This window comes from Myotis brandtii, unplaced genomic scaffold (genome assembly GCF_000412655.1).
Source record: "Myotis brandtii unplaced genomic scaffold, ASM41265v1 scaffold440, whole genome shotgun sequence".
Lineage (NCBI taxonomy): Eukaryota > Metazoa > Chordata > Mammalia > Chiroptera > Vespertilionidae > Myotis > Myotis brandtii.
The window spans coordinates 1,400,603-1,410,606 of NW_005366834.1; the positions used below are offsets into that span (position 1 = coordinate 1,400,603).

The window sequence follows — 10,004 nt, forward strand, 5'->3', positions numbered from 1 at the left end:
AGAGTATCATCAAAAACTGGGCATCTTGGAGTGTGCTGCATAAGTACATTCTTGCCAATATCTTTTTTAGTCATATTATATGTCATTCTATCAAAATTCTAAGCTGACCCATCAAAATGAATTTTGACTTGCCTTGTCACAAAATAGTTGTAACTAATGTGTTATTATTATAACAACAAACACGGTAATACAATTTTAATTCATGCCTTTAGTTATAAAGTAGCAAGGTTTAATAGATATTAAAAATCCTAAATTAGGTTCTGGGACAGAAAAAAATACTTCAATGGAAAAAGCTGGTGAAATAAAAATAAATTGTGTAGTTTAGTTTATAGTATTCTATCAATATTATTATTTTGGTTTTGATCATTATTATATGGTTCTGTAAGATGTTAACAATAGGGAATCTGGACGAAGGAGTTTGGAACACTGCACATTTTGGCAAATACTCTGTAAATCTAAAATTATTTCAAACTAACAAGTTTTTAAAAAAGTCATTGCTGTTAAGGTCTACCTTTGGATAGTTCTAAAAGTTTAAAAAATGTTTTTTTATGATGTGTCATTATTTGCCTTCCTGAAGCTTCCACCCGTATATTCTAATTTTATCTCTTGAGACACCATAGAACACAGTGAATACCTTCTTTGTGATGGATGGCTTCAGATATTTAAATGGACTTACCATATCACCAAAATGTGAAAATTTCCAAGTTAAACACTCTCTAGTTCTTCAGTTTTATCATGTCAAGTGTTTTTTAATACTTCATCATTGAGTCCCTTTCTTTCTAAAAGTGAAGGTACAGGGCCTGCTTTTTCCTGAGGGCTGAGCTTGACAGCAGTGCCCCTTCCCAGACGTAGACACACTTGACAGGAACATTTCCTGAGGAAGATCCTCAGTGGCTAGGCCTACCAGCAGTGTCTCCATCAGCTGTCAAAGCCTCCTAGAGACAGGAGTTCCAGGCGGCTTGTGAAACTAACTGTGACAGCGCTTGTTAGTGTGAGCTAGTGATGTAAGTAGCAGTTCCTAGCGGTATTTGGGCTTTTAAAAATCTCGGTGGGTGACTGGTATTTTTTTAGTAGGTCTTTTATTCCTCACCATTGCTGTAATATACCTAGTCAGAAGTTTCTTAGACCAGGGGAGGGGATTCATGTGGCTATGAAACCCATTGCCGTAATTTACTCAGGCTAACAACATACCGTAGACTGGATGGCTTAAACAACAGATGTGTATTTCTGAAGTTCTAGAGACTAGGGAGTCCAAAATCAAGGGGCTAGCCAATTGGTTTCTAGTGAGAGCTCTCTTCCTGATTTGTAGGCAGCTGCCTTCTCCCTGTGTCCTCACATGGCCTTTCCTTGTTGGTCACATGGAGATATTAACAAACAAGATATTTCCATATCTTGGCCATTATGAGTAGTGCTGCAAAACACAACATTCAAGCCTGTAAAGAATCTTTGTGAGTTTTTTTGTTTTGTTTTGTTTTTGTTTTTTAATCAAACTATTCACAATTGCCTGGAAGCAGAATCTCAACGTATTGGGAGAATGCTCCTGAGAATGGCAGTTTTTCACTTGTTTTATACATTACAATCAAAGGAGGAGATGTAAGTGGGTTAGTGGGTTACATGAAATCCATTTGTGATATATTAGGGAATCAGGAGAAAACAAAGCAAGCTGGGAATCCTCTGGGATTGGATAAAAAGTGAAATGATAGATACATACTTCTTTTACTTAGGTAGGTACAGGGTAGTTAACAGTCAACAATTAACATAACAATAACAATGAAGGAATTTGTAGTCTCCATCCTGGAGCTCAAGCACATTTGGTTGTGCCCTGAGGGATCCGGAAAAAGGGATGTTACAAGTTATCCTAACATTTCATAGGTATGTTATCTTAGATGCAAAAAGATGATAGGCTCAGTAAAGATCAAAGTTGATCATTGTCAAGGAAGATACTGGCCTAGGACAGGACTACCCACTATAAACTGCTTTTCAATTAGAGCTTTTTAATTTCAGATCATAGTTTGTAGTTACTTTAGGTCTCTTCAGTTTGCAAGGCAAACAAGCAGGCCTTCATTCCCTGAGTTAGTCAAGTTAGCATGTGGCCCTTTTTTCATCCAAGAGAGAGGACTATGGTGTCTCTTTCTCTCTCTCATTTTTATAATTATATTTTTATTAAATTTATTGGGGTGACCTTTGTTAATAAGATTATATAGGTTTCCAAGTGTAGATTTCCATGATACATCATCTGTACATTGCATTGTGCACCCACCACCCAAAGTCAAATCGTCTTCAGTCACTGTACACTCCCTTCACCTTCCACCACCCCCCAAATCCTTTCCCACTGGCAACCACCACACTCTTGCATCTATGAGTTTCAGTTTTATATCCTGTCTATGAGGGAAATCATATTGTTCTTAGCTTTTTCTGACTGACTCATTGGCCTAGCAAAATATTCTCAAGGTCCATCCACATTGTCACAAATGGTTGTATTTTATCTTTTGATGGCTGGGTAGTATTCCAATGTATAGATGTGCCACATCTTTTCTATCCAATCAAATGACACTTTGGTTGTTTCCATATCTTGGCCATTGTGAGTAGTGCTGCAATAAACAGAGAGGTGCATATATCTTTGTGAAAGGGGTAGCTAACTAGCTTAATTAGGCAGGCTTAGGAAGTTTTAGGAATGAAAATGGTCCATGGGAAGAAATACATAATGGAGACTTGAAGGCGCCAGCGTGTTTATCTTACTTGTACAGAGAATAAAGAAATGCTACATGTAAATGGAAATATATCTGGCCCGTGCAATTAAGACAGCCATAAACCAAGGACAGGGGTATCTCTGGCCTGAGCCATTAAAGTGACCATAAGTTAGGCCAAAAGTAGCCCTGACCTGAGTAGCTGGGAGGGCCATGAGATAAGGCTTTCTCTGCCAACACAACTGGGAGAGCTATAAGATAAATCAACAGTGACTCCATCCAACAAGATAAGGGGGAGAGAAGGGAGGGGACACCATGTGGGCTTTGAGCTTTGAAAACTAACTCTATGTAGCAAAATGACCAATAAGAAGGAGCCAGGTTCAGACAAAGATCTTCAGCCTATTTAATGCCTTAAGACAAAGAAAGCAGTGGTCACCCTTCTCAGGGGCCCCTCTGTCCGTCCAGGAGGGACAGAGTCTTAGGCTTAGGATTTAGAATTAGGTTTTAGAGGTACCGTCTGCCTGCAATAAAGTTTCTGTACTTTTCACCTATCACCTTGAATCCGTGACTTCATTCTTCAAAACCACTGAGACAAGAACCTGGGAATTCAGGACGCTCCAGCTGAATTTTTTTGCGGTTCATTTGGAAATAAATATTTTTTGTGTTTTGTTTTGTTTTTCAAGAGGATAGTAAATTGTTTATTGATTACACATGATAATGAATTATACACAAGCTTCATATCCATCTATAATTTTATCTGGTACCATAATTCAATTTAGATATATTGCAGAGGATATGCCAATAATCATTAATAACCACATAAACTCCATGACTCTGCTTGGGTGACCCTTTTCATGGTGAACTCCAGGTCACAACACAGTAACTGTCAATTCAACTACACCAAAGTTTCCGAAGACAATGGCTTCTGTGCCCAAGCAGGTTATAAATAAATTTCAAATGGAACCTGGCATCGCCCTGAAGGAATTCTAGCTTCACACTGTTTGGGTAATTTACCAAGATGGCTTCAGAGCAAACTAACTTTACACAGCACATTTTAAAAAATGACACATTTATTCAGCGCCATGATCAGACTATTACATTTAGCAATAGATTACATCTAGATAAAACCCTTTGTTTGAATGCTTTACACTTTCCACAGAACAGAAAGTAAAATAACCTGTTATACAATTAGTCACAAATACAGTCCTCGAGGTTTTTTTTGCCCATTCATATGAGTATTGTCCAACATATGTCTTCTTTGTAGCAGCTAGGCCCTGCCACCACTGTGCTTGGCTGAGTTCACAAATCTGTTGTAACCTGTAGCTTCCCTGTCACTTCTCTGGCTCTCCTCTCCTGCTAAGCTTTGTTTCCTGGCAGTAATTAAAACCTTCTGCCACTGCCATAGCTACTGCTGCTGCTGGAACCGCCATAGCCACCTTAGTTTCGTGGTTTGGCAAAGTATTGACCTCCACCACTATAAGGGCCAGAGCTTCTGCCTCCATAGTTTCCTTCTTTCATAAGCCCAGCATTTGAAGATTGTTGTAATTGCCAAAATTATTGTAGCTTCCACCACCTCCAAAATTGCTTCCATCATTACCAAATCCATTATATCCATCCCCACTGCCACCATATCCACCACTACCATGGCTGCCACCTCGACCACTGTAGTTTCCTCCATGACCAACGTTGTCATTTCCACCAAAACCACCTCCACAACCACCTCCGAAGTTTCCAGAACCACTTTGACCTCTTTGGCTGGACAAAGCTCTAGCCATCTCTTGCTTAGATAGGGGTTTCCTTACTTCACAGTTGTGGCCATTCACAATATGGTATTTCTGAATGATAATCTTGTCTACAGAGTCATGGTAATCAAAGGTTACAAAAGCAAAGCCTCTCTTTTTGCCACTGCCTTGGTCAGTCATGATTTCAACCACTTCTATTTTCCCATATTGTTCAAAATAATCTCTTAGGTGATGATGTTCTTCAGTATCTTCTTTAATACCACCGACAAAAATCTTTTTCACAGTTCAGTGGGCACCAGGTCTTTGAGAATCATCTCTTGAGACAGCCCTCTTTGGTTCCACAACTCTTCCGTCCACCTGTGTGCCCTTGCATTCATGGCTGCATCCACCTCCTCCACTGTGGCATAGGTGACAAACCCAAAGCCTCTGTAGCTCTTGGTGTTTGGGTCTCTCATCACCACACAGTCTGTGAGCATTCCCCATTGCTCAAAATGGCTCCTCAGACTCTCATCGGTTGCCAAAGCTCAAACTTTCAATAAAGAGCTTCCGCAGCTGCTCCGGCTCTTTGGGAGACTCAGACTTAGACATGATGACTGCAACAGGGGAAATTCCAATGATGCTTCCTCCGAGGCATTCACCAGCAGGAAGGAGTGATCTAAGGAACGTACCTCTTTGTGTTGTTTTGTTTTTCTGTTTGTTTGTTTTTTAGTTTTTGAGTAGATGCACAGAAGAAGGACTGCTGGGTCATGTGGTAGCTCTATTTTTAGTGTTTTGAGAAATTTCCATATTCTTTTCCATAGTGGCTATACACATTTATATTGCTACCAACACTTGTTATTATTTGTCTTGTTTATAATAGCCATTCTAACAGGTGTGAGGTGATATTTCATTGTGATTTCAATTTGCATTTCCCTAATAGCTAGTGAGTTTGAACATCTTTCCATATATTTGTTGGCCACTTGTATGCCTTGTTGAGAGAAGTGTCTGTTCAGGTCCTCTGCCCATTTTTTTTTAAATGGATTGTTTGTTTGTTGTTGAATTGAATGAGTTATTTATATATTTTGGATATTAATCCCTTGCCAAGCTGTTATTTGCAAATATCATCTCCCATTCATTGGTTGCCTTTTTGTTTTGTTGGTGGTTTATTTTGTTGTGCAGAAGCTTTTTAGTTTGATATAATCCCATTAATTTATTTTTGCCTTTATTCCCCTTGCCTTTGGGGTCAAATTCATAAAATCCTCTATAAGAGCTATGACTATGAGTTTAGTACCTATTCTTTCTTCTATGTAAAATATTGTATCAGAACTTATATTTAGGTCTTTGACTCATTTTGAATTAATTTTTGTATATGGGGAAAAACAGAAATAAATGGAGTAACTGACAAGAGCACAATTATAGTAGCAGACCTAAATACTCCATTGGCAGCTCTAGATAGATCATCTGAACAGAAAATCAATAAAGAAATATTGGTCTTACATGACACATTAGACAAAATGGACATAATTGACATTTACAGAGCCTTTTATCCCAGAGCGTCAGATTATACATTCTTCTCCAGTGCACATGAAACTTTCTCAAGGATAAACCATATATTGGGTCACAAAACTAGCCTCAACAAATTTAAGGATGTTGAAAGCATACCAAGCGTATTCTCTGATCACAATACTTTGAAATTAGAAATCAACTGCCAAAAGGACGTAAAGGAACCTGCAAATATTTGGAGATTAAACAACATGCTACTAAGAAATGACTGGGTCAAAGTAGAAATAAAAAGTGAGCTCTTTCTCTTTTAATAAAGGCACCGGTTGTATCAGACCTCATTTAATCTTCATTACTTCCTTAAAAGCCTGATCTCCAGAAAGGTCACATGGATAGGGGCATTAGGGCTTCAGCATTATAAATTTTAGGGGGAAATGTAATCCCTGAGCCCTCAAAATCCATGTCCTTCTTGCATGCAACATACATTTATTCCATCCCAACAGCTCCATAAACAGCATCAACTCTAACAAGTTTTATCTAAGTCAGGTGTGAATGAGATTCAAAGTATTACTGATCCTAAAACCATTTTTCTCTCCAGGTGTGAAAATGTGAAACCAAACAAGTTATGTACTTCCAAAATATATGGTGAACAGATATAAGATACACCTTCCAATTCCTAAAGGAAGAAGGGGTGGATCCCAAGCCAATCTCAGTTGTAGCAAGGTAAATTCCATTAGATCTTAAGGTTTGAGAATATCCCTCTTCAGGTTGAAACTCTCTCCTCCAGGCTGACTGCAATGGCAGAGTCACCCCCATGGCTCTGTGGGTTGCCCGCCCCCTGCACTTCTTGCCTCCTCCGAGGCACTGGGCAGAATCATCCTGCTCCCATGAAACCACCAGGAACCTTTCCTCCATTTTCCAATATGATGTTCCTCACTTCTAGGACCTCACCCTAATTGTCTTTAATGTCCATATTTCCAACATGCACCTCAAAACTCTGCTAGCCTCTACCAATTACCTAATTCCAAAGCTACTTCCACATGTTTAGGTATTTGTTATAGCAGCACCCACTTTTCAGCTCCAAAGTGAGCATCACTCGGGATTTTCTACAGAGAGAGAACCAACAATATATTTAATGTATTTAAGGTATTGATTCCATTGATCGTGCAGGTTGTGAGGCTAAGATCTCAGCTGGCTAGCTGGAGACCCAAGGAGCCAAAAGTGTAAGTTCAAATCTGAAAGCCAGCAGGCACGAGATCCAAGAGGAGCTGATGTTTTGTTGGACTCAAAATGCAGAAAAAGACCAATGTCCCATCTCAGGCACTCAGGCAGCAGGAGGGACCTCATGCATGTGGGAGGGTCAGCCTTTTTGTTCTCTTCAGACCTTCAACTATTGATCCATTTAAAAATGTTATCATTGGGGCCACTCATAAAAATATATTTTTCTAGGAAAGTATAAATTTAAGACATTTTGAAAAATATTTCATGAAGATTTGAAAATATAAATATATAAATATATTAAATTATTATCATTCTAAAACTTATCCTTTGTACTTTCTTTTATTTATAATCATTTTTATTTAATTTAGTGAATGGTTTGTCAATGCTGTATATATATTTTTAACATACTAAGCATTTTCATTCATTTAACAGCTCTGTTTTATGGGTGTTTTAGGTCACTTTTTTTTTTTACTTTTTATGTAATTACCACTTTTTTGCTTTATTTTTTGGTTTACTTTGTTGAAATTTTATATGTTTTTGAAGTTGTTAATTCATTTAATTTTTATTCTTTCATTTTGTTTGTATGAATATTTACCACTTACTCTATCTTAATTGTGTCTCATGAATTCTGGTATACATTATATTTATTAACATTTTCAAAAGATTATTTCCCATTTATTTTTATTTCCCCTTTGACCCAAGTGTTTCTGGAAAACAAGTTGTACTTTTTATTATAAGAATACAAACACATGTAAATATGATTGCTAATCCTATCTAATAAAAGAGTGATATGCAAATTAACCATCATTCCATGACAAAGATGGTGGCGCCCATAGAGGCCAGGGCGGGATGCTGGCGGCATTGCCTGAGCCATGCGAGCCCAGCAGGAAGAGTGGCCCACAGGCAGCACCCAGCAACCCGGAAGCAGGCAAGCGCAGCCCAGAGGCAGCACCCAGCAGGGCCTGCTTGCCCATCACTGTGGTATGGAGATATATATATATGATAAAGATCCTGTATTATGAAGTAAATGTTTGTGTTCCCTTAAAATTTGTATATTGAAGCTCCCAATGTAACTGTATTTGGAGTTAGGAACTTTAAAAAAGAAATTAAGGTTAAATTAGATCACAAGGATAAGATCTTTATTGCATAGGATTAGTATCCTTATAAGAAGAGGCAGGAGAAAGAGCTAGCATGCTCTTGCCCACCCCCACCACTTTTCTCATGTGTATACATGATAAGGAAGGGCTTTGTGAGAACACAGCGAGAAGATGTCTATCTACAAACCACACAGAGACCTCTCAGCATAAACTACATTACCTGGCACCTTTATCTTGGACTTCCCAGCCTCCTAAACTGTGATAAATTAATTTATTGTTTAAGCCATCAAGAATGTGGTATTTTGTTACAGCTACCTGAACAGACTTATAAACTGCACAATAAAACATGTTTTGGTATTGGCTCCTGATTAATATTAAGACCAATGAAATAGAGTAGAAATCCTGATATAAAGCCAAATTTCACGTGAAACACTTAAAAATGTATCTATCCTTGAACATGTACTATTTAGCTTATATGTAAAACACATTGCTTTGAATTTAGAGATCTTAGATCAAACTTATTTTCCATTAATTTTCTAATATAAAGTCTAGATTGTAAAGTGACCTAATAGCATAAACCCATCCTGGGTTGTAGGAAAAGAAATTAAGCCACTGGCCAGGAATCCATGTTTCTCCAAATAACAAGGGAAAGTTGTCGGACAAAGTTATTTTAGAGAAAGAAGGCTGATGTCTTTGTCTTATTTTTTTGTAAATATATCTTGATCTTCTGATAAATAAACTCTGATATTTGCTAGGAGGAGAGTACTATCTATGGATTGGTCTTAGTAGAATGACCATGCTTCAGGATTACTTGTTGTAAACAAACCTAGAAACTATGGATTTATGAGGCATGACTCCCTGGAAAATGTCACACAAGCCCTGCAATCATCTGGGTATAAAACAAAAGTTCTTCATAAGCCAAACTCCCCCTGTTGAGTAAGATGACTCCCAAGTTACAGTTAGTGACCTCGTGTGTCACACTAGACCAGATGCAATGTGTGTAATATAAGACTAGCGTACCAAGGAACTTTGCAGAATGTGCCAGGTCACTCCCACCTTTGCCTTTGCTTCTTGAATCATTGTATCTTTCAGATTATTAGAATTTAATGCAGAAAATTGTCTCTGATTTGTGTAAGTCAGATCTGACAACTTAATTTTATGTTAGTCTTCATTGGCATTGTGAATAGAAGTGCTTTGCAGACTCATACATCATAATGGCTAGGACACTTTTAAGAAGAAAATTTGGGAATAAAAAGAATGCAATGAGACTCTGACCACAGAATTCTACCTAACCATACTTTGTATTAGGAAAATGATGGGGTAAATGCATGTGGAAAATCATATCTGTGGAATTTGGAGAAAATAGATCCAGTGGACCTGGCTAAATACAATTGTTATGCAGTATAAGACTGAAGGAAAGATGGTAGGATTTCTATTTGTTGGTTACTACAAATAGCTCTACCAGTCTAAAAATCTAAAAGAAGAGTGGAAGATAGTGGATGAAAAAGATGTATATGAAACTAGTTTTCCCTGTCACTGGAAAACTCTCTTAATCTTCTGGCTTAAGAAGCCTTATGGCTATGGAGAGATGTGATACTCACAAAGTAACACACTTAAGGTAATCTATTATCTGTAAGAATGTGCATCTATTTGGATGCTAAGGAGAGTATTCTTTTAAGTAGCTGGATACTTTTATAGAAAAACTAGAGGCCCAGTGCACAAAATCCGTGCACAGGTAGGCTCCCTAGTGGCTACTGGCTGCTGGCCAGGGCCTCCCT

The 10,004-nt window shown here is 38.0% G+C and overlaps 1 pseudogene; it reads right to left on the bottom strand.

Moving 5' to 3' along the window:
* Positions 1-4,029: 4,029 nt before the first annotated feature.
* LOC102257738 lies at positions 4,030-5,045 on the bottom strand (annotated as a pseudogene).
* Between the last annotated feature and the right edge of the window lie 4,959 nt (positions 5,046-10,004).